We start from the raw sequence: 24,763 nt of genomic DNA on the forward strand, positions 1-24,763 counted from the left end.
GTACAATTTTACGTTTCCCCCCTCTTTTCTATGAGTAATTGATGAGAAAAAATTTCAGAATATCAATTTGTTTGATACTATCTGGCTACCACCTGAACTCCACAGTTTGAAGAAAACTTCTCATAGAAATGAGTGTTCTAAGCATATGAAAATATACAGTTTGATTTGGATACACAAAAGAGTTATAACTCTCTTGTCAGGTGTCAGATAAATTATTACAGTAAGATGATGCCTACCCAAGAAAAGTGAGATTTATTTTCTTGAATGCACCTTTGATCTTCTTCACTTACTGTGTATATCTCTCAAAGACTATAACTTTCAGTTTTTCTGGCAATTCTCTTGATAGTTAAGCTGTTCTGAATATAAATGTTGAGAGATGACTCTTCTTGCCTTTTATAACATTGTTACTTCAAAGAATCTGCCATCCCTGAATGTGCCAGCTAATACAACTAACATTCCGTTCCTCCATTTAATATTCATGAATAATTTAGGAAACTAAGTTGCCTATCAGATTATGATGATGTGGTACCTAATAGCCAGGAGTGTATGTAGGCCCCACATGAGAATAAATGGCATCACCATGGAACAGGGAGGGAAAGAAAAGGGCAGGGGAAGCCCTAGAATATTAGATCTTTGAGATTAGTTTTGAGAATTAGCATAAGCAAACTGTTATGATAGTTTTTCACCTAATTATTTTTTTTCAATCCTCAGGAGATAGATTATGGACATCACCTTAAACATCTATAACCTGGGTTTGTAATTAGAGCTGGCTCTAGGCATCCTGCTCTGCTGAGTCATATGCTACTCTTGTACCTTAACAGTCAAGTTCACAGTCAGGTTGAAGTACCGCAGCTCCTGGTAACTCTTTTTGTGGTCTTCAGAGTACTTGAATCCTATTGCAGTGGTTCCACTGGATAATTCAAAGAAAGTGCTTTAAGGAAAATGCATGGTAAAAGCAGAGGAGTTTCTTCCTCTGTTTACTAATAATTGGTTAAAATTATTGGATACATAGTTGCAATGATTTCCTGACAACAGATAGAAATTTCTCCAAATGCTCCAAGGATTTAATGAATCTGTTTTTAATGAATGGCAACTAACAAAATGTGCCAAAGACAAATAGCATGGGAAACTGCTCTCTACTTGTGAAATTCCTTGTCTTCCCAGTTGAAGAACATTTCTTAGTTCCTAACCTTTAAAACAGACTCTTGATCAATGCAATAGATCCTTGTTTTGTGAATAATCAGTTGACAACATGTTAGTTTGGAGAGATTAGCACTTTTTGCCAAAGTGTATACCATCTGTTCCACACTCTAATTACCAATAAAAGAACGACCTAATTCACAACTGCATCATAAAAAAAAGTTAAATGTGATTTAAATGTATTTCTTTTTTATTTAAAGAAGTTTAAATGATGCATCTGTTACACATTTTTCAACATTTTGACATAGATCGTAAGAAAATACTACAATACATACAGAGCAAGTAAGAACACAAATTTGCCAAAGAAACAGTTCCTGTCAATATATGGACCTTAAAAACTTATGGTTTAAGAAAGAGAATTCATTATATAATGAATGGATTATTTAAAAGAGTTTTTGTTTTTAAAAATTAAGATTACCTAAAAAAGCTGTTACCAGTAAGTTTGCAAACTACTATATTTCTACAAAAATCAATTAGCAAAATTATACACATCTTATTAGTCCATGTTAAGTAAATGATAATGCAATATGATGTTGGGTGGGAAATGGTTGACAACTTCCACAGGGAGACTTCACCAAAAAAGAATAATTTTAATTGGATGGTGAAAGGGGAGTATCAACATGTGCCTTCCTTTCTTAAATATAATGGTATTGCTAACTGAACAATGTTATCAAAAAGTGCACGTGTGTAAGATGAAGCAGGGAAGTTGAGTTGTTTTTGCCTATCCAATACCAGTAGTATCTTCCTGGATACCACTGACTTGCTTTTCCTCTTGTTGAACTGTTTTTTCTTCCACATTATATACCTTGGTTGTCATGTCAGTCAACATGTCCAATCCACCAACAATCTACTAACTATGCCACCAGTTAATGAACCCATTCTGAACTTTCTTTGGAAGCATTGGAGAAAATAATACCTTTTTACTGGCATTGCTCATCTGCCATTTGGAGGTTCTGAAGTCAATTTTCTGCTGTAAAGTGAAGACAACCAAATTACCTAATGTATTTAAACTCTTATACAAAGCCATGGTTAAGACCAAATTTTCCTTGGACTTATAAACTGTATAATCTAATGATTTAATTAAATATATAAATTTTATTTCTTATTTCATTTTTTAACTTATAAGTGATTTAGTTCTCATTAATTCTAAATCAAATAGAAGCTAGTCAGTCCAGTAGCAAAATACTCAAGTATTTTATGTGAGTTCATAGAAAATGAGTTATATATTATTAGATGCTTAAGAGGAACTCAAAAGATTTTATATTAATTTTTACTGCTCCTCATTGATTCATATGAGAATACTATTTTTATTGGAAATTATCATGGGATTATGTCCTTGAGACAGACTATTTGAAGCCTAATATGGCATATTTGTTTCAAATTCAAATATATATATATATATATATATATATATATATATATATATATATATGTTTGTTTTGTTGTTGTTGTTGTTGTTTTGTTGTTTTGGTACCAGGGATTGAACTCAGGGGCACTCAACCATGAGGCACATCCCCAACTCTAATTTTTTGTATTTTATTTAAAGACAGGATCTCACTGAGTTGCTTAGCGCCTTGCTTTTGCTGAAGCTGGCTTTGAACTCACAATCCTCCTGCCTCAGCCTCCTGAGCTGCTGGGATTACAGGCATGCACCACTATAACCAGCAATATATTTAAACATAGACATAAATTAGGAATTACAGTTAAAATTGAGGACTCTGTCATCAATCACTTCTTTCATTCTCTGCCCAGAGATACCCATCCCCGCCAAAGCTTCATGAATCTACTCTTTGTTGCTTTCAGGTATGATTTTTTTTCATACTTTAATCATATATTTATATATAAAAACATTTCATAATTTTATTAGTTATGTGTTTCATCTCTATAAAATTGTATTATGTTGTATTGATTCTTCTGCTACTTATCTTTTTTCTCCTCATTATTTTGAAACTTTATTCATATTAGTTTGTTCTTTATAAGCTGCCATAGAAATATCCCTTTTATAAATGTGCTACAATGTGTACATCTCATGTTCAAGGATGTTTGGCTGTTTTTTTAATTTCTTTTACTACCACAAATGCAAATAAATGCATTGTAGTTTTTGAATCTGTAAATTGGACATATGTATATTCAGGAATAATATCTCTTATATAGGTAAAATATTACTGCCAACGTTTTTAGACAATTCTTTTTTACTACAAATATTAACTCATATAATATTAACTCATATAATTTACCCAAATGAATGCATTTTACTATGACATTTCCTTACCTGCACACATGTGCTTTAATTGTATTCATCCTCCCTACTACACTCTCGTGTCCTCTTGTCACTTGTCCTTCAGGACCCAGTGTCCCCTCCCACTTTCCTATCAGTCCCTTTTCTACTTCAAGATTATATTTTTCTTTTTTGTTTGTTTCCATATTTGAGAGAAAACATAATATTTGTCTCTCTGTGCCTGGTTTATGTCACTTAGCATGATTACCTCTACTTCTACCCATTTTTCTGCAAGTGATATGATTTCATTTTTTTATACTTGAACAATACATAGACATATATACATATATAAACACATATATATTCATTATGTTTTATTTATCATTCATCATTTTTCAGCCATTAAAGACAAATTTCATAATTGGCTATTGTGAATGGCAAATCAATAAAGATAGTTATATAGGTATCTCTTTTGTAAGCTGGCTTTGTTATTTTTCAGGATGTATACAGGTGGTATAGTTGGATCTTAGGTTAATTCTATATTTAATTTTGAGGGGAACCTCCATACTGGTTTCCATATTGGTTTACTCATTTAAATTCCCTAGCAGTATGTGAAAAGAAGGTTCCTCTTTTTCTCTACACTCCACGTCCTGACTAGCATTTTGTGTGTGTGTGTGGGGGGGGGGGGGGTGATGACAGCCATTATGATGGCTGAGGTATAATTTCAATGTCATTTTGATTTATATTTCCCTGATGGCTAAAGTTGTTGAGGATTTTTTTCATATATTTATGGACTATGTGTATTTCTTCTCTTGAGAAGTACTTGTTCAAATCTTTTGCCCATTTTTGATTGGATTACATGTTGTGTTAATGTTAGGTTTCTTGAGATTTTATGTTTTCTGAATATTAATTCTGTTAGGTGAATATCTAGCAAAAATTTCTCCCATTCCATAGCTTATCTCTTCACTCTGTTTTTTCCTGTGTTGTGCTTTTTACTTTGATGTAATCCCACTTGTCAAGTCTTGCTTTTATTTCCCCAGTTATTAGAGTCATATCCAGGAAATTGTTAAATTTGGCTCTATCTTGAAATACTTCCCCCATGTTTTGCCCCAGTAGTTTCAAAGTTTTGTGTCTCATATTAAGGACTTTGATCCATTTTGAGTTGGTTTTTATACAGAGTGTGAGAGATTTAGTTCCAATCATCTTATGTGCGTATTCAATTTTTTTCAGCACCAGTAGTTGCAGGGGCTGTCTCTTCTCCAATATGAGGTTTTGATGCTTTGTCAAGAATCAGGAGGCTATAAATGTGTGGGTTTATTTTGGGAGTCTCAATATATTTAATTAGTTTCTGTGCTTGTTTTTATTGCAATTCCATACTGTTACTATGACTCTGTAGTATTTTTTTAATTAGATTTTTTTATGACACCATCATTTCTCTTTTTGCTCAGGATTGCCTCAACTATTTGAAATCCTTTGTGTCTTACATAAATTTTAGGATTTTTTTTCTAGTTCTGTGAATAATTTCAATGAAAATTGCATTAAACCTATAGAACATTTTCAACTGTATGGCCATTTTAATAATATTAATTTTTTCAATCCATGAACATGGTAAATCTTTCCAATATCTAGTGTCTTCTTTAGTTTCTTTCTTTAGTGTTTTACAATTTTCAGTATAGATTTTTTTTCACCTTCTTGGTTAGGTTTATACCTAAATTCTCTTTTTTTGAGACTTATGAGTAGATTCTTTTTTCCTTGTTTTTTTTTTTTTTTCTCAGTGAGTACATTGTTGGTAGATAGAAAAGCAAATGACTTTTGTTTGTTAAGTATCCTGCTGTATTACTGAATTTTCTTCTCAGTTTTAAGAGTCTTTGTGGAGTCTTAAGGGTCTTTCTAGAATCATATCATTTGCAAACCAAAATAATTTCTTTTGTATTTGTACTTTTTTATTTATTTCTCTTGCCTGATTGCTCTGGCTGTTTCCAGTACTATATATATATATTTTTTAAGAGAGAGTGAGAGAGGAGAGAGAGAGAGAGAGAGAGAGAGAGAGAGAGAGAATTTTTAATATTTATTTTTTAGTTCTCGGCGGACACAACATCTTTGTTGGTATTGTGGTGCTGAGGATCGAACCCAGGCCACACGCATGCCAGGCGAGCACGCTACCGCTTGAGCCACATCCCCAACCACCAGTACTATATTGAATAACAGTAGTGAGAAGGAATGCTCTTGTCTCATCCTTCATTTTAGGAGAAATGCTTTCAAGTTTTCCCCATTCAGTATGATGTTGGATATGGGTTTGTCATATGTAGCTTTGTGTTGGGGTATGATCCTTCTATATCTAGTTTTATCAGAACTTTTATATGAATGGATGTTGAATTTTATTGTAGACTTTGTATCTATTGCAATGATCATGTAACTGTTATCCTTGATTCTACTTATGTGCTGAATTATGCATATTAATTTACATATATTAATCCATATTTGTATCCCTGGAATAAAACCAACTTGATCATGGTGTATGTTATTTTTACTGCACAGTTAAATTCAACACAGAAGTATTTTATTAAAGATTACACATGTATATTCATCAGGGATATGAATCTGTCATTTTAGTTTTTGTTGTGTCTATTCAGGTTTTGGTAGCAGGGTAATACTGGCTTTATACAATGAGTTCTGAAAGTTTCCTTCCATTTATATTTTATGGAATAGTATGATGGTGGGTATATGAGGTGTCATCCAAATGCTACTGTTAGAGTAGGAATTATCAAAGTAGAGATGATTATATTGTGAGAAGTGTCACCTAATCAACTCATTCTAGTTTTACTGGACATACTGGTTGGTGATTGTAGGCAGGTGGGTGCAGTTGGAGTAGATGAGGCACTGGGAGGTAAATCCTGGAAGGGTATATCTTTCCTGTGGCCTCTTTCTTTCTGTTTTTTTGACCTCTTCATGAACTTAGTAGTTTTCCTTCACTGGGTGCTTCTTCTATGATATGCTGCCTCACTTTGGGTTCAGAGCAATTAAGCTGGCCATCTATGACCAAGACCTCTGCAATCATGAGCCCCAAATAAACTTTCCCTCCTCTTAGTTGTTCTGGTCAGGCATCTTAGCCACAACTATGCAAAGCTAAAACAAAAATTGATACTAAGAAGTAGGGTTTTTGCTTTTTTTTGAAATACATATGCAACAAAATGAATCTGAATCCCTTTCTCTGTCCATGCACAAAAGTTAACTCAAAATGGATCAAGGAGCTTGATATCAAATCAGAGACTCTGCATCTGATAGAAGAAAAAGTTGGCTCTAATCTACATATTGTGGGGTCAGGCTCCAAATTCCTTAATAGGACACCTATAGCACAAGAGTTAAAAACAAGAATCAACAAATGGGTCTTACTCAAACTAAAAGTTTTTTCTCAGCAAGAGAAACAATAAGAGAGATAAATAGGGAGCCTACATCCTGGGAACAAATATTTACCCCTCACACTTCAGATAGAGCTCTAATCTCCAGAGTATACAAAGAACTCAAAAAATTAAACAATAAGAAAACAAATAACCCAATCAACAAATGGGCTTAGGACCTGAACAGACACTTCTCAGAGGAGGACATACATCAATCAACAAGTACATGAAAAAAATGCTCACCATCTCTAGTAGTCAGAAAAGTGCAAATTAAAACCACCCTAAGATATGATCTCATTCCAATAAGAATGGCAGCCATTACAAGTCAAACAACAACAAGTGCTGGGGAGGATATGGGGAAAAGGGTACACTTGTCCATTGCTGGTGGGACTGCAAATTGGTGTGGCCAATTTGGAAAGCAGTATGGAGATTCCTTGGAAAACTGGGAATGGAACCACCATTTGACCCAGCTATTCCTCTTCTCAGACTATTCCCCAAAGTTCTTAAAAGATCGTACTATAGGGATACAGCTACATCAATGTTCATAGCAACACAATTCACAATAGCTAGACTGTGGCACCAACCTAGATTCCCTTCAATAGATTAATGGATAAAAAAAATGTGGCATTTATACACAATGGAGTATTACTCAGCACTAAAAAGTGACAAAATCATGGAATTTGCAGGGAAATGGATGGCATTAGAGCAGATTTTGCTAAGTGAAGCTAGCCAATCCCTAAAAAACAAATTCAAAATGTCTTCTTTGATATAAGGAGGGAAACTCAGAACAGAGCAGGGAGGAAAAGCATGAGAAGAAGATTATCATTAAACAGGGACAAGAGGTGGGAGGGTGCTGAGAGCCATAGCTGAATTGGAATGAAGCATGGCATTTTTGCCAGAACAGAGTGGTTGAGAGGTGATGCCAGCAAGCCATTGATATGATAATGGATATGTTAAGCTGTGTATTCAATTGCATATTAGACCCCTGCTGTCCACCTCTGCCTGCTACTTTGGAGTTCTCTAGGGGATTCCTGGAGAGTTCCCATTGGTTGGGGAAGTGCTGGAGGAGGGATTTTCGGGAGGAGGGATTTACGGTTGGTGTGTGGTGTGTCCTGGGGCTAAGGCCAAGTGTGTGGGTGGCTTTCGTGGGAGTGCAGAGAATAAAGGATTTCCTGTTTTGAACCTACAAAGCTGTGTGGCGGCTTGGTTATTTTGTGCCCAGCCAGACTGCCGCAGGAGGGAAAGGGAAGAGAGAAGGAAAATTGCATGGAAATGGAAGGAGACCCTCATTGTTATACAAAATTATATATAAGAAGAGGTGAGGGAAAAGAGAAAAAAAAGCAAGAGAGAGAAATGAATTATAGTAGATGGGGTAGATGGAGATGGGAGGGGAGGGGAGGGGACAGGGGATAGTAGAGGATAGGAAAGGCAGCAGAATACAACAGACACTAGTATGGCAGTATGCAAAAACGTGAATGTGTAACCAATGTGATTCTGCAATCTGTATATGGGGTAAAAATGGGAGTTCATAATCCACTTGTATCAAATGTATGAAATATGATATGTCAAGAACTTTGTAATGTTTTGAACAACTAATAAAAAAAGAGAGGAAAAAAAAAGACAATAGAATGATGCCTTGAGAACATCTCAGGAATTTATAAGACTATACCCATTGTAGTCTCAAAGATGTAGCAGGGAAAATTCCTTTGAAAAGTGATGTGGGAGCACCCTGCTGTTATAGCGCCCTAGAAACTAAGTTTCTTCATCATGCTGAGCAGTGTGGGTACATGGAAGCTTCTGCAGTGACGCTTTCAGAGAGCCCAGGTATTGCACAAGCTGGCAAAAGATCTTGGCATCATCCACATAGCACTGGTTCTGCAAAAATGCAAGATGCTAAAGTAAAGGATCATGGAGGTTTCCACAAATATTTCAAAGGAAGTCTTGGTAGCCCAGCAGAGTATAGCAAGGTCAAAGTCCCTGTGGATTGCCCTTGAATGGATGATGCATAAACCTGTAAAGGTAAAGATGAAATTAGAATAGAGACCCAAGGAATTAAGAGATGCCAGAATCTTGGCCTGTCTGCTGAGGAAAGCTGATAAGAAAGAGACAGGTTAGAACTCATGCATACTATAACTGCCAAGACAAAACATGCAGGCTGCCAAGCCCTTTGGAGAACATATCTTGAAGCCAGATGTCCTAGTTGATGTAGATAGAATTAGGGCACCAGTTGAGTTTTGGTCTTGTCTTGGCCCTATCCTTTCTTTCTGTGCCTTTATTTCTCCCTTTGAGAATGTGAATATTTACTCTGTGCCACTGTATATTGGACATATGTAAATTTATTTTTCAAATTTACAGGAATCCCAGCCAAATGTTTGACTTGAGTTTCACAGGAGATTTTGGACTTGGTCACTGCTAAAACTTTTAAGACTTTGGGACTCTTGGAGATAAACTAAATGCATTTTGCACTGTGAGATAGACATGAGATTTGGGGGAACAGGAGTCAAATGTGAGGATTTGGATATGAAATGTTCCACAAAACTCCTTTTAATGCAGGAATATTCATTAGTGAAATGATTAAATTATGAGAATTGTGATCTAACCAGTCCATATTAGTTTGAATGAACTGACAGGGTTGTAACTATAGGTAGATGGGAAGCATGGCTGGAGGAGATGGGTCACTGGGGGCATGTTTGGAAGAATGCATCTTCCCTGTGACCCCTTCTTTTCTCTCTCTCTGCCTTCTGACCCTGCCATGAGCTAAGAAGCTTTCTTTACTAGGCCCTTCTCCAATTATGTGCTGTCTCACATAGTATTCAGAGCTACTTATTTTAGTCATCTTTTGCATCACTATAACTGAAATATATGACAAGAACAGCTTAGAGGAGGGAAAGTTTATTTGGGGCTCACAGTTTCAAAAGAATCAGTTCATTGATGGATTGTCTCATTATCTACATGTAGTGACTTTTTTGTCTCTGAATCTGCTTTGACGTCAAAACGTGACTCAGGATATCCATTTTGTTGGAATATCATTTTCTGTCCTTTTACTTTCATTCTGTATATATCTTTGCCTGTGAGGTGAGTTTCTTGCAGGCAACATACTGTTGATTTTTTTTAAATCTAAAATGTCAGTCTTCATATTTTAATTGAAGAATTAAGACCATACACACATAGCATTATTGAAAGATATGCACTGCTTCCTTTCTTTTTTGTTGTTGTTCTGAGTTTTTTCAAATAATGTATTTGTTTTTCCATATTCCTCTAAGATAGTTAATAGTTTAATAAATTAATAATCATTCTTTCCAAATATTTATGTGTTTATCTCCTCTTGTAATGTGATTTATTCTTGTTTGTGCTTTCATGATTGTTTTTAATCTTGCTTTCTCTTATATGTGTAGGATTCCAATAGTATTGTCTCTAATACTATTATTCATCATAAATTCATTGAGTTTATAATTGTCTTACAAGGTCTTTCTTTTTTTTATTCTGAAGGTTATCTTTGCTGGATTAGTATTCTAGATTGGCAGTTATTTTTGTCTTTCAGGACTTTAATATATCATATTGTATTCTCTTGGCCTTTTAAAATTCTTCTGAGTAATCTTTTGTTATTCTGACAGGTTTACCTTTATAAGTAACTTGACATTCTTTTTTCTTACAACTTTCAATGCTGTTTATTTGTTTTATACTCCTGACATTTTAACTATCATATGTCACAGAGACCTTTTTTTGGTCATGTCTATTTGGGTTCTAAATACCCCCTATATCTATATCTCAATATATTTCCTATGATTTGGGAAATTTTATCCTATTTCTTTAAATAGGTTTCCAATGAATTTATCTTACACCTTACTCGCTTTTCTGCACCTATGATTTGCATGTTTTATCTTTTAATCATGTCTAATACACTCTGATCTTTGTTTTATAATTTATTATTACTATCTGAATGTGATAGTTCATCAACCTTATCTTCAAGCTCTGATATGCTTTCTTCTTTGATCTCCTCTGTTGGTGTGGCCTTCCACTATGTTTTTTATATGACTTATTTGACTCTGGTTCTTTTTAAGAATTTTTATCTCTTTATTGAATTGTTCTTTCATATCCTTCATTGTCTTTAATGTTTCATTTAGCTGTCTATTTGTATCCTCTTTGAATCAATTGATCATTTTTAAATGATTCCTTTGACTTCTTCATTTAACATCTTATCACTACAATATGTTTGGAAACAGAGACATGAAGCTTTGAAGGAGTCTTTTTTCATGTGTCTTGTATTTCTATGTTAAGATTTGTACATCTGTTAGGATGTAAATCTCTCCCACTTTTATGTGAGGACCTTCTTAAGGAATGATCTTCTCTTGACATTGTGCCCTGGGCTATTGTTTCTTGTGTAGCTTTGAATTTAATTTCAAATATAATTAATGATTTACCTGTGCTTCTCTGGCCATAACTGGTGAATCTTGACATAGAGCCTGAGGGGCCACCTTCCTCTGTATTTCTAATAAGATCAGATCCCTCTGGTAGTTCAGACAGGTGTTTTGTAGATAGCAGTGCATTTGGGGTGCAATCTCTGTGGCTACTCCTAAATCTTGTCAAAAATGTGTGATCTGGAAGTGTATATGAGTGATCTATACTGAAGTTTATTTTAGGTGCACTGTCCACAACAGTTGAGTTATTCTTTCCTGTTTTGGGGAAGTGTGAGTGTCAGGATCTGGTCTTCAGGAACCCTGTTAGCCATCCCTACTTGGGATCAGGTTGTCAGGTGGGATCTTTTAATCTCCCCTGTTCTTTAAGTTGAAGTAAACATTAAGGTTCAAATGAGACAAAGTCATGGCTGGTGTAAGATGCAATTTCTCTCCATGGTCTGTGGGTGTAGCTCCATAGCAGGGAACCCTACTGATATGCTTGAGATGTCAGGCTTGATCCCTAACTCCACACAGAAAGAATAAAACAACCAGTAGTAACACAACATGCAAACAATCCTGATATAGAAATTCAGTAACAATCCGTGAAAAGCAACCACCACATTAGCAATAGTAATAAGGGGCAAAATTACAAATTAAAAATTAATAAAGTAAAATTTATCAAAAGTGCAAAATGAGCCTGTAGAAAAGAGAGAAAACCTGTTAAATGATAATTAAAAAATTTAGATGAAAACAGAAAAAATAAGGAACAATAGCAAAATAAAAATAATAAAGGATAAAAAGGATGGAGGGGAAAAAACAGAAAAAGCAGCAAAAACATGTCAAAAATTCTTCCTTCCTGTGGTATTTGCATTGGAAACACTCTTTTCCAATTGTGCACACAAATCTCTCCAGAGGACATCAGTCTTCATGCCTGTGGCCTGGTTAATGTCTGGGCTGCACCAAGCCCTTCTCACCAACCAAACTTCAACATTATGTGGGCCATGCCAGTTGGTATATATTCAGCGCTATGTACTACAATCTGTGCCTAGGTGTGTGGCAGTATATACCAAAGAGCCTCAGAATTGTGGGGGGGGGCAGTAAAATAAGTCCATTCTGCACAGGTGATGCAGACTTGTCACCCTCAGACTTCCTACTCTAAAACCTGGTTCCCTTAAGATACCACTCATGATTGGTCCTGATGTAGGACAGATGGGGCTGGACACCCAAGAAATTAGCAGTTCCAATTAGATTTCCTATCACGTCACTTTTTGGTTCTCATGGTTTTCCCTTACTTTCTTCAGAATACAGTTTCTCCTTTGCCTCCTTGACTCTTTTTACATGCAGTATTGTTCAAGGGGAACCGCTATTCTACCATCTGTTCTCCTTCATAGACAAGTCTTCAGAAAGTTTGTAAATTAATATAACAGATTGGTTTTGGTTTTGTTTTTACTTTTTTAAAATCATTACTTATAATTATATTTCCCAAAGGAATAGATGTCAACATCTAGATTTATATTAGAATTATATTAGATTTATATTAGAATTATATTAGATTTATATTAGAATTCTCCTATGTTTTCTTCATAAAATTAAGTTAAAAATACTTCTGTTGGAATTAATTTTATTCATTACTATGTTAAAAATAAATCTGTGGTGGAATGAGATGGACATCATTACCCTAGGTACATGTATGACTGCATATGTGGGTGTGATGCTGTATCATGTACAACCACAGAAATGAAAAGTTGTGCTGCAATTGTGTATAATGAATCAAAATGCATTCAGTGGTCATATATACCTAATTAAAATTAATTAATTATAGATAAATAAATCTGGAGGTATAATTAAATCATGGTATTAATAGATGCATATACACATAATTGAAAATCCTGATATAAAGAGCTTATAATTTTATAGCAGAAGAGTTTATAATTTTATGAATCATTTCATAAATCCATATAAAATACATAAAATTGCAATATAAGGAAAACATAGCCAGCTCTGATCATTTAAGCAATAAACATAAAAATAATTGGAGGTGGGACATGAGAAAGATGGCCTCTGCTATTTTTGGAAAGTGTGAAAAAGAATACAGAATTTGAACAAGATAGATGGACCCTGTTTTTTTCTCTTTCATAACCAAGCTAAAGCTCATGGGGAAATCAGTTGATGAAATAAATAAGTTTTCAAAATTTAAGAATTCATAGCCAGAATATGTTTATGGATTGAATTCATTGTTAACTTCTTTAGATCTAGAATTCTTATTCTGATAAATGAGAATTGACATCTCAGGGTGACATTATACCTGAGGGTAAGACCTCAAAGTGAAAATTACTAATGCCAAGGAAATTAGTCCATTATACACCTCAAAAGGGTAGAACAAAAAATGTTAACGTATAGATAGGAGAATAGTTTGGGCAATGCACTATGGTACTAGAAGCTGCTACACTTTAAGGAAATCCAGTAGATGTTTTATGATTCAAATTTTAGCAAGCAAAGAAGTGCACTTTAGGGAGAAATGTTCTTGTACCTGAACCTCAGTATTTCCTGGATTCCACTTTAATAACTCTCACTACTGTGCTAATTGTCTGATGCCTTCAAGCAGACCTAAAAAAATTCAAATAAAAAGTTTCTAGTTTTCTAATGTAGGAGACTTGGTCAGAATTATTTATTTAATAGAAGGAGAGTTCCTTTCTAAATGTTTTCATGTAAGTGTCTTAACATATAAATAAAAATAGAAGAGAAGTCAAGTAAAACTCAGATAATTATATACAGATTGAAGTATAAACCTGCAAGAATGATATTGTGTTAAATAACTGTTGTTGGGGTAGTAAGTTAGGGCAAACTGGAGAAAGACAGATCCTCATGGGAAATGCCAATTAACTTATAGAAATCTCAGTTTCTTAAATTTGAGTAAAGTGATATTATATTGCTAGATTCCTCATGTTTATAGCATAAAGGAACTCTTCCTTTGAGAAAAGTAGTATTATACTTATTTAGGATAAAATATAATTTGTATGAGGATCAAAGAACAGAGAACAGAAACAGACTTTCAGGGACTTCAGATATTGACCTTTATGAAAAATGAAATAAATATGCTATCTACGTTCAGAGATTTTAAAGAAAAAGAGTTAAAATTTGGCAGAGAATTACAAACACCAAAAATAAAACTAAGTCAAATTTCTATAATTGAAAAATATGATAGCCATTTGGAACCTATCATATGGATTTAACAACAGAATCAAGATAGACATAAAAAGAAGCAGAGGAATAGTCAAGTAAAATATTCATAATCTAATATAGATAGTGAAAAGGTAGAAAATTTAAGAAAGAAAATAAAAATAGAGGGTACAGTGAAAAATTTTAACAAATGTATTATTTAAGCATAAGAAGGAAGCAAGAGCGTAATAAATGTATGTGGAGAAGTGCTTCTGTAATAATTTTCAATAAAGGACTTAATATTTCAGCTGCTGGCAGTGCTACCAACAGACAGCCTTCAGCTGTCAGTAGCTTTAAAACTAACCTTGACTTTAGAAATTTATATTTTCCAAATTCATACTCCTTCTTTGCATCTGAGTCAGTTCAAGATCCTATAACAAAATACCATCGACTGGGTAGCTACATAATAAACATTTATTTGTCAAAGTTCTGAAGGCAGGAATGTTCTAAATCTAAGTGCCAGCATATTTAATGTCTGGTGAAGCCCCCTCTTTCTGATTTGCAGGAAGCTCTCTTTTTGCTGTACCCTCACATGCTAGAGAGGACTCTAGTCTTTTCTTATAAAAGCACTAATCCCATCCAACCTCATGACCTCAGCTAAACCTAATTGCTGCTTCCATAGTCCCAACCTCCAAATTATATCACATTAGGAATTAGGACTTTAACATAGGAGTCTTGGGATGAGGAGAAGGATACAAACATTCAGTCCATAGCACTGGGAAGCCCACAGATATGGAAGCTTATTGAAGCTGAGTGATGTGAGGGTATAAACACAAGGTTTCATTGGCCCAACTTGGGAAAATTCAAGGAACTATTACAGTTCATCTCCTTAGGGGCAGCTGAGCCTCTTTGGGGGTTTGTATCACAGTTTACCTGCGCACTCTGTGGGATATTCTTTAAACATTCTTCTTCCTTCCACAGGTGTTAATCCCAAGAATATCTCTAAATAAGCAACTTGCACACTAAACTCCATAGCAGAATTTGGGTTTTTGGGAAACCGAACCTACGATAGGGATAGAAATTAAAAGGAAAATAAAATTGATGAACTTAGAGGTGAGAATCAGTGAAAAATCTCATACCTCATACACCAGAAATCTTTCATAACCCCAAAAAGTAAGTGAAAACAATGTAAGAAATATCACAGTAAAATTAATTATAACTTAGGACAAAGTGCCACCAGAGAAAAAGACTACTTTTAAAGGAAAAAAATATTAAGACATACAGATAACTTTTCATTGGAATTAATGGAAGCCAAGCAAACATGGATTGATAAATTTCAAGAATAAAGGGTATATAAAGGCATTTTTTGTTAGGAATAATAATAAAAAAAAAACCCATAGACCACTGTTAGAAGAATCAATTTAAGGATATATTTTAGAGTGGTAAACTAATAGTTGCAGAGGGGTAAAATGTAACAATAATAATTGCAAATACACTAAAACCAGTAAAACATGTTAAATTCAAATACATACTCACTATATGAAAAATTGGGGGATATCAAAACAACTGAATTTATTCAGGAGAAGGATAAATACATTTTCTGGGAAGAGCTTACAAATTCCAATCAGTAGTTGGACTTTGTAATATTGTTATGTAAAGGACACATATTTGAATGCTTACTACTAATATAATAAAAGGGTGGATAATGAAAAATAAAAATAATCCAAAGGAAAGGAAAGGGAAAGAAAGAACCACAGCACAGTGACAAACATAAAAGAGGTATTAACCACAAATAATAAGTACATGAGATATTGCATATGTTAATTAATTCAATATATGTGTATTTCAAAGCAACACATTGTATATGATAAATTTATACAAGTTTTTATTTGGCAATTAAATTTTTTAAAAAGTAAAAAATATCAAAATCATAGTTTATAGTAAGATATATCTGTAATTATATTAAATAAAAAGTATCCTAATTAAAAGTCTACTGTATGAAGTTTATAATAAATTTGTCCAAAATATAAAAATTGAACGTAAAAGATCAGAAAAGATAGACTATGCATCCAAGACATACAAAAACTGGTAACGATATAAAAGGTAAGCAAAATAGATAAGTAGATAAAGGGTTACTAAAATTAGTAAAATAATCATTTAATTGTGATAAAATTTTAAATTGACAGTAACGTATGGTAAGTATAAATTTGTCAGTTCCTAATAGTACAGCCTCAAGTATATGAAACAAATTTAATAAAATTAAAAGAAGTAAAAATTAGATATTAGTATATCTTCCTAAAACTAACAGTGAAAGATGATTAAATATCAATAAGGATTTGGAAGAATCGCATTGTGTGATAAGAAAACTTGAGGAAGTAGAAATAAATAAAACATTCTACCAAACTCTTTTTTTAATTTTTTTTTAATTTTTTATTTTTTAAAAAATATTTATTTTTTAGTTTTAGGTGAACACAATATATTTATTTTATTTTTTATGTGGTGCTGAGAAATGAATCCCATGCATCATGCATGCTAGACAAGCACACTACCACTTGAGCCATATCCCCAACCCTTTTTTTTTTATTTTTTACATGTGCACATGGAATATTTGCTTAAATTGACATGATTAGGGGCATATAGCAAGTCTTAATAAATATCAAAGGCTTGAAAACATTGAGTATGTAACTTGGGATAAGGTAATAAATTAGAACTAAATATAAGGTCTGAAAAATTCCCACATTTTGGAAATTAAACAGACTAATTTACATAATTCAAGGAAGAGGAAGACACTGCAGTAAAAATTTAAAAAATGTTTGAATTGAATTGTAAAAATAAAAAAACATTTTATATTAATCTTGTAGTTTAGGTAAACCATATTTTAAACAACATATGAAGCCTGGATGTATTAATAAAGAAGAAGGCTTGAAAATCAATGATTTAAATATGTATATCAACCACCAAATAGAAAAGATGATAGCAAATTAAACTCGTAGTTAATAAAAGGAAGAAATTACCATAGATACAAGCATAAATTAATGAAATAAAAGGCAAAAATACATTACAGAATAATATTAGAGAGAATTTCTGGTTTGTGAAATGACTAATAGATTAAATACTTGGCAGATCTGAATAAAATATTAAGGAAAGGGACAAATAATTAAAATCAATAATGAAAAAAATCACTTTAGAGCTAATGGGCAGAAAATAATAAAAGCTATGTTCTGGCAATAAAAAAAAGAGACATAAATAAGTTACATACATTCCTAGAATAATATAGGTTATCAAAACTGTCAAAGGAAAAAAATAGAAAGTCAGGTTAATTCTACAGTTTTTTTTAAGTAAGTTTTGCAATTATGAACCTTGACACCAAGAAACAGCAGACCAAGATGGATTCAGTATTGAGTTTTAGCAAATATTTTAGGAAAATGTTGAATTAAGTTAGTATAAACTTGTTCAGCAAACAGGAAAATAGGGAATAGCTTTCAACTACTTTTTGAAGTCAGAATTAACTACATACTGAAAATAAACAGGAATAATACAAGAAATATAATTAAAAATCAACCATATTTAAAACCTAGGTGCAAAAATCTTAAAGAAAATATGAGTAAATCATATTTATTACTATATGTAGTAGATATATTATTATGGAAAAGTTGGGTTGGTTGTAGGAACACAAGAGTGCCTTAATATTTTCTGAAAGTCATGGCAATTCATATTTTAACATAATTTTAAAGAAGAAAAAGTTTTGGATAATATAAGTAGTTGGAAAAAATGCATTATATAAATTTTACTATTTTTTCTGGGATTAGAAACTTTATAGAATAAAAATCTAAATAAAAAACGTTGCTTTTTGTTTTGAAATGAGACAAAGGTGGTTCCTATTACCAATTCTTTATTATATTTCACTTGTTGCCATTGGAAGATTGCAAGACACAGAAATAAATTTTGTAAGAATTTTTTGTCAAGAAATAGAAAGTCATTATTTTCAGAGGATTTGATTATGATCATAAAGGTGAAATACAATAAAAATCATTTAATAGGATTACAATGAATCTAAAATTTTACTAAGTAGCAGTCAATACACAAAACACATCTACATTCTGAACACCATCAAAACACACACACACACACACACACATATATATACACCGTCTAAAATGACTTCATGAAAATCAAATATAAATAAATTCAATAAAAATAACTAAGAAAGCCACAAAACATTAGTAAATAAAGATAGAAAGACTAAATGAAAGTAGATTCTATCAACTAGAAGATAACATCATAAAGATGTTGGTCTCCATAAACTGACATTTAGACTTAAGGAAATAATACCAATAAAAATCTCCATCTTTACAGGTATATACATGTGCAGTTATATATGGAACTGGAAGATACAGTTTAAAAGCACATGTATAAATTCGAAGGGCCAAATATAGCAAAGTCACTCTTGAAGCAAAAGACAAAAATATTCATTATTGGTACAAGATTAAGAATAGATTAATGTAGAATAGAGACCTCTGAAATAACTGCACACATATGAAAACCTGATTTAAGAGAAGATTACTACAGACAGTAGAACCAAGGCATTACTATCAAGGTATAGTGTTGGGCAATTGGAAATTTCTATGAAAAAAAATCTTGATTCTTAGTAGGTACTTAATACAAAAGTCATAAAAATGGGGGTGGGGTGATCTAAATAAGTGAAGTTAATAAAAAATTCTATGGAATAATACTATAGATTATTTTCCTGATCTGAGTCATGGAATGAAAAAAAAAAAAAACTTTTACAAGAAAGGAAAAGAGATCAATTGGGCTATATTGAAGCTAAGTACTTATTTTCTTTTTAAGAATCTGCTGAGAGAATTTTTTTAAAAAGCCAAGAATTTTTTTAAAAAGCCAAAGATATCTCTACCACACAGACATCATGTATATATAAACTACTATTACCACTACTACTTTTCCATTAGAAAGAAAAAAATATTTCTTAGAGACAAAGTGGGCTCTTTACAATAAAGGATATCCAAATGGTCAGTAAAAATAAGAAAAGTTTTTCAAATTCTTGAAAGTTAAGACTTCAATGAAATACCTTTATACTACTCACCAGAATGGATAAAATTTTAAAAGTGCAAGGCATACCAGTTGTTGGTGAGGATCTATAGCTTTGGGAGTTCACATAAACTACTAGTATTTGAGAAAGTTTTAGTACTTTCTACTGTGGTTTGAGGCTGAACATATTTCATGCCAAAATCAACACAACTGAGTATATAACCAATAGCAATTCATGCACAAATGCACCAAGAGATGTGTGAATGTCCCATAGCAGCAATATGCATAATAAGCATAAACCAAATTGTCTGTCAACATTAAATAAATATGCATATCATGTTTTTGTTATATAAAACAGAATAATATTCAGCAGTGAAATGAATAAGCAAGTATTACAACAACATCATAGTTTAATCTAATTAAGTCAATTTTGAACAAAAGAAGTAAGACCAAAAGTATAAATACTACATTCTATATATTTAATGTGTAAAATGCAGAGAAGAAACCATAGTGTTTAGACATACTTAGCTGGTATCTGAAGAACCAACTAGCTTTATAAAGAAAAGTTAAGAAACACTTCCATGTAGTTACTTTGGGATGGGAAGAAAGTAGTAAGCAGTTTTACAGATCAAGTGGGCATTTGGGAGGGATAGTTTTTTTACTCTTTATTTTAGTATAAGGAATGATGACAAGGAATTCATTTTGTGACAAAGCATTGAAAATTAAAAAACATAAAGATACACAAGCTTCAACCTTACTCCCTGCCAAAATGCTCTGTGGGTTATGCAGACTGTAGGACATCGTGAGGCTGAGAATGGAATGGTATTTCAGGTGTGAGTCCTCATGATCTACTAGAATTTAGGTTTTTTAAACATATGAAATAAGTATACACTGTGAGTATGATTGAAGTGATAGCCTAAATGTTCCTCTCATTTACAACTTGTTACTGGCCTGCTGAGCAGCAGCCTTCGGCAATCTTTCACTTTTACCAATTCAGTCATTAAGAGAGGAAACTGTAAATGACCAGCAGGAAGCAAATTGCCCTTAGTTAAAAATGAGAATGTGTTAACTTCATTTGACTAATAAAATCACTTTTGGCACTAAGCCACAAAATAGGAAACAGCTACACTTCCTACTGGGAACTTGAAGTAGGGGCAAAGATATGATTTACTTTGATGCTTCTAGATGTGAAATATCTAAATTATATGTAAAATGACATTTGAAAGGGTTAGAACATTCTTTATCATTGACAGATAATAAATATTTTTGAAATTCTTTGAATATTCTTGGAGCAATTATAAAACAACATTTTCAGTTCATTTGGTTAAATTGAAAATAATAAAAAGTTTCATTTAGCAATATCTACCTCAATTTTGGGCCAATTATTCTTAAATCAAGATATTAGCATTAAATCCTGTGTTTTCAAATGTAAATATTGCCACTGGATGTAGCAAAAACGGATGTAAATATGTTCATACTCTTAATCTTTCCTGCATGAGGGGGCCTCTATGCTCCATTTTTTTCTATTTGGAAAGACATGGGTAGTCTAGCTGTACTGCCCTCTATTGGAATCCTTCCTCAATTTTTTTCCCTTGATCTCTTTATTAAGCTTCCCTTATATAAAGTACCACAATAGACCAACATTTGCTTTATCTGCCTGGTTCTGTGACATTAGCTTGTAAAAATACTAAGGACAGGGATATATGTTATCTCTCCTTGTATGGTCATGGGATATCTGACCAATGTCTTAGAAATTTAGAATCTTAGAACATTTTTGAATTTAACTAAGGTGAAAAAAAAAAGATAAATGGGTTGGAAAATCTGTCATTTTTCCTCTGGATATGAAGTCTCTTTCATGTAGGATTGCATCTCTCCTTAAAGATACCATTAAACTACATCAGTCTGTGTTTAGAGGTTGACACATCAGACAATGTTAAGTTTAAACTAGTGATTTAATAGTGATAGTTCAAAATAGTTCATAATCATGAAGGAAATCATAGTCAGATTTATAGTGTAATATAATGAGTTCAAAGTTAATAGTAGCTTCAGTTTTGCCCTACCATAAACTTTTGAAGCAATTACTTGATAGATAAGGTTAAGACTATGACATTTTAGGTCATATTTTGATGATTTATGTAATTTAAGTAATATTTGAAAAACTCCTTAAAGAAACTTTGAGTCAAGGAAATAAATGTTATTATATTATTGTCCTTCTATCTAAAGCAACTTTTATGATGGCAAAATGTTACCTGTTTATTTAATTTGTTGTGTACTTAGAAGAAGAGAAGTATCCTAAAAACATCAGTTAGAAAAAGGGCTGACATAGTCTTTTCTGTCAAATGTTTTACTTGTTCAAGTTTCTTTACACAGGTTGGTAAAAGATTTATGATCTTAAGAACATTCTTGTAACAGCACTTCTTTTCATTCCAACTCAAACGACATTTATTCAAGTATGAGTCTTAGTAACTTAATAAGTAGGTTCACTTGGCTTAACTTTAGCTGCTCTTAAGCAAAGTGATTATGTTGTCAAACTAGGTGCTCTGTGAAGGTCTGAGTGTACACAGTACCCAGTTCATAGTAATGACTCAGAAAATGTTATAAAATGACTCTGAATAAGAAACCAGTTAGGCAAAGAATAATAAATGTGGTGTGGAACTAGGAAAGATGGAGACCAGTGAAGGAATTGAGAAATTGATTCCGTCTGGGCCCCAAGAAATCAGACTAAAGCAAGTGGCAATGGCATTAGGTGAGTTTAATACCAATATCTGTATTTAGTCTGGTGTGCTTTGAAGTAAAATTCTATGGCACTTCCTTTGCTGAAAGCATGCCTATTTCTTATGTGACTTGATAACCCAGGACAAGGTTCTTTATAAGACAAATTCAGAGCCCAATATAATATTTTATAAAGTATTTTTAATGCATCTTGGTTTAGTCACAAAAATTTACAAACCAGTTAATATCCATGGAATCTAATCTTCCTACATCTTGAAAAAATAAAAAAACCAAAAAGAGACTACCAATACCAGAATATTAGTCAGTACTATATTGGAACAACCTAACTTAGTAATGTCATGGCTGAAATTCTGGAGAAATCAGTATGGTTCTCTAAGAGTGCAAGACTGGCACTTCTACTTAGTTGGTGTTCTATTCACAAATAGAAAATAGCCTTTCACAAATCTACAAGGAATCATCAGATAGCCTGCCTATCTATCTCTAGTCATACCTTCCCCCATTTACCAACATCCACATAGTTACATAAGCCAAATTCTGAACGTACCATGGCTGTAATGCTAGTTTTCATTAGTGACTGTCCCCAGAGTGGCCTCTTCAGCACGCTACACATCTTCTACAACTCAGGAAAGACTCTAGATCAAAATGGAACTCAGGAATCTGTTCTAATGTCTCACTCAAATATAATAAAAACATAGAACACCGTTTTTAAAGGTCACAGAAAAAGACTGACAAAATCCAAGTGGTAGAAAAATGAGAGAAAATTTTTCTAGTTTTAAGACCGATTTAAAAACAAATGATTTTTTTTTTTGGGGGGGGGTCAGAGTGGGAAAGCTGCTTGATAAACTTCTGTTAAAGGCATACCTGGATTACTTTATGAAATCATGGGAGGTAAGACTAAACAAAGACAGGATGACAAGAATGTCCCCATAGGACATCCCTGCCCCATCACATCAGAATCGTGATTCACAACCTGGAGCTCAGTGGTGGATAACCCTCTCACTCTGGCTTTTGGATGCATTGGGTGGTGGTCAGTATGTAGCATTCTTCTTCTTTTACTTACCTATCACCAGTGCTGGAGTCATTTTCAAATCTCTGCTGAAAAAAAAAAAGAGGGAAGTAGTAGGATTGGAGTATGATTGCCATTAGAAAATTAAAGGTTTTGAGGAGGGACATAGAAAGATCTGTAGAAGAAATAACAAAAAATCTTCTATTTCAGAGAGGAGGGAAAGACAAGGGTCTATCAGAAAGAGTGAAAGAGAAGGTGGTGCTGATGTCAAAATGTTCTGGATGTATTCTTTGTTTAGAAAAACATTTCTGGTTATATAAATTATAGAAGTGATTTGTGTAAACAAGGTAGAAGGTTGATGAATAATAAATAAGCAGAGCATACACATATTGTCCTATCCATGGTGAACTTTTGAAGACACTTAGGATTTAGAATTAAATTTGAGCAGTTTTTCTATTGATATATTTGTATTGGTCAAAAAGAGTGCCCTGTGCTATTTATGTTATATATTATAAATATTGCATAGGATTTGAAGAAAGCTATAATCTTAGTTTATGAGAAGCATAGGTTATTGTTTTTTTTAACACCAGGGATTGAGCCCATGTTAAGCACCACTAAGCCACATCCCCCAGACCTTTTTTATCTTTTTATACAGAGACAGGCTCTCCTCTCCCTAAGTCACTTAGGGACTTTCTAAATTTCTGAGGCTGACTTTGAACTCATGATCCTCCTGCTTCAGTCTCCCAAGCTGCTGGGATTACAGGCATGTGCCACTGTATGTGGCTCATGGGTTATTTTTAACAACTTCTTGGTCTCCTTAAAACTAAAAATTTTAGTTAAATTGTCATGCCACTACTACAATTATGGTAATCTTCTATATTTTGGAATAAGGTTTGCATGAAAAAATTTAAGTTATAGATTTATTATTAACTACTTAATGAATATAAATTGTACTAATTGAATAAGTATACCATTCTTTTTTTTTTATTCTCCAAGCTTTAAGATCTACTTGTTAGAGTTAAGATATGATTGACAAAAATTATATAAATTTATGCTGTACAATTTGATGTTTTGTTACATATGTATATAATTGAATCAAACTGATTAACCTATTCATTGCCTCGGATATTTTACTTTTTGTGGTGAGAATATATAAAAGCCACTTTCTTAGAAATTTATAAGTATCAATATATTAACTATAATCTTCATGCAGCAAAGAGTCACTGGAGTTAATTCACCTTGTCCAATTAAAAATTTTTACACCTTGACCAATGTCTCCCATTTTCCAGCTCTCCTCAACCCTCTTCTCTCCTTTTATAAACTTTTTCAGATTTTATATATAAGTGAGATCATAAAAGATTTGTCTTTCCATGCCTGTCTTATTTTATTTAGCATGATGTCCTCTAGGTTCATCCATGATGTCACAAATGACCAGATGTTCTTTTCTAAAGTATTCTCTTGTTCTTTCTTTCCATTCATCTATCAATGAATACTTAGTGTGATCCCATATTTTGGCTACTATTAATAATGCTGCAATGAGCATTAAAGTGCAAGTATTTCCTTGGCATACTGGTTCACTTCCTTTGCATGTTTACCCAGAAATGGG

Source organism: Urocitellus parryii, chromosome 3, assembly GCF_045843805.1.
Source record: "Urocitellus parryii isolate mUroPar1 chromosome 3, mUroPar1.hap1, whole genome shotgun sequence".
NCBI lineage: Eukaryota > Metazoa > Chordata > Mammalia > Rodentia > Sciuridae > Urocitellus > Urocitellus parryii.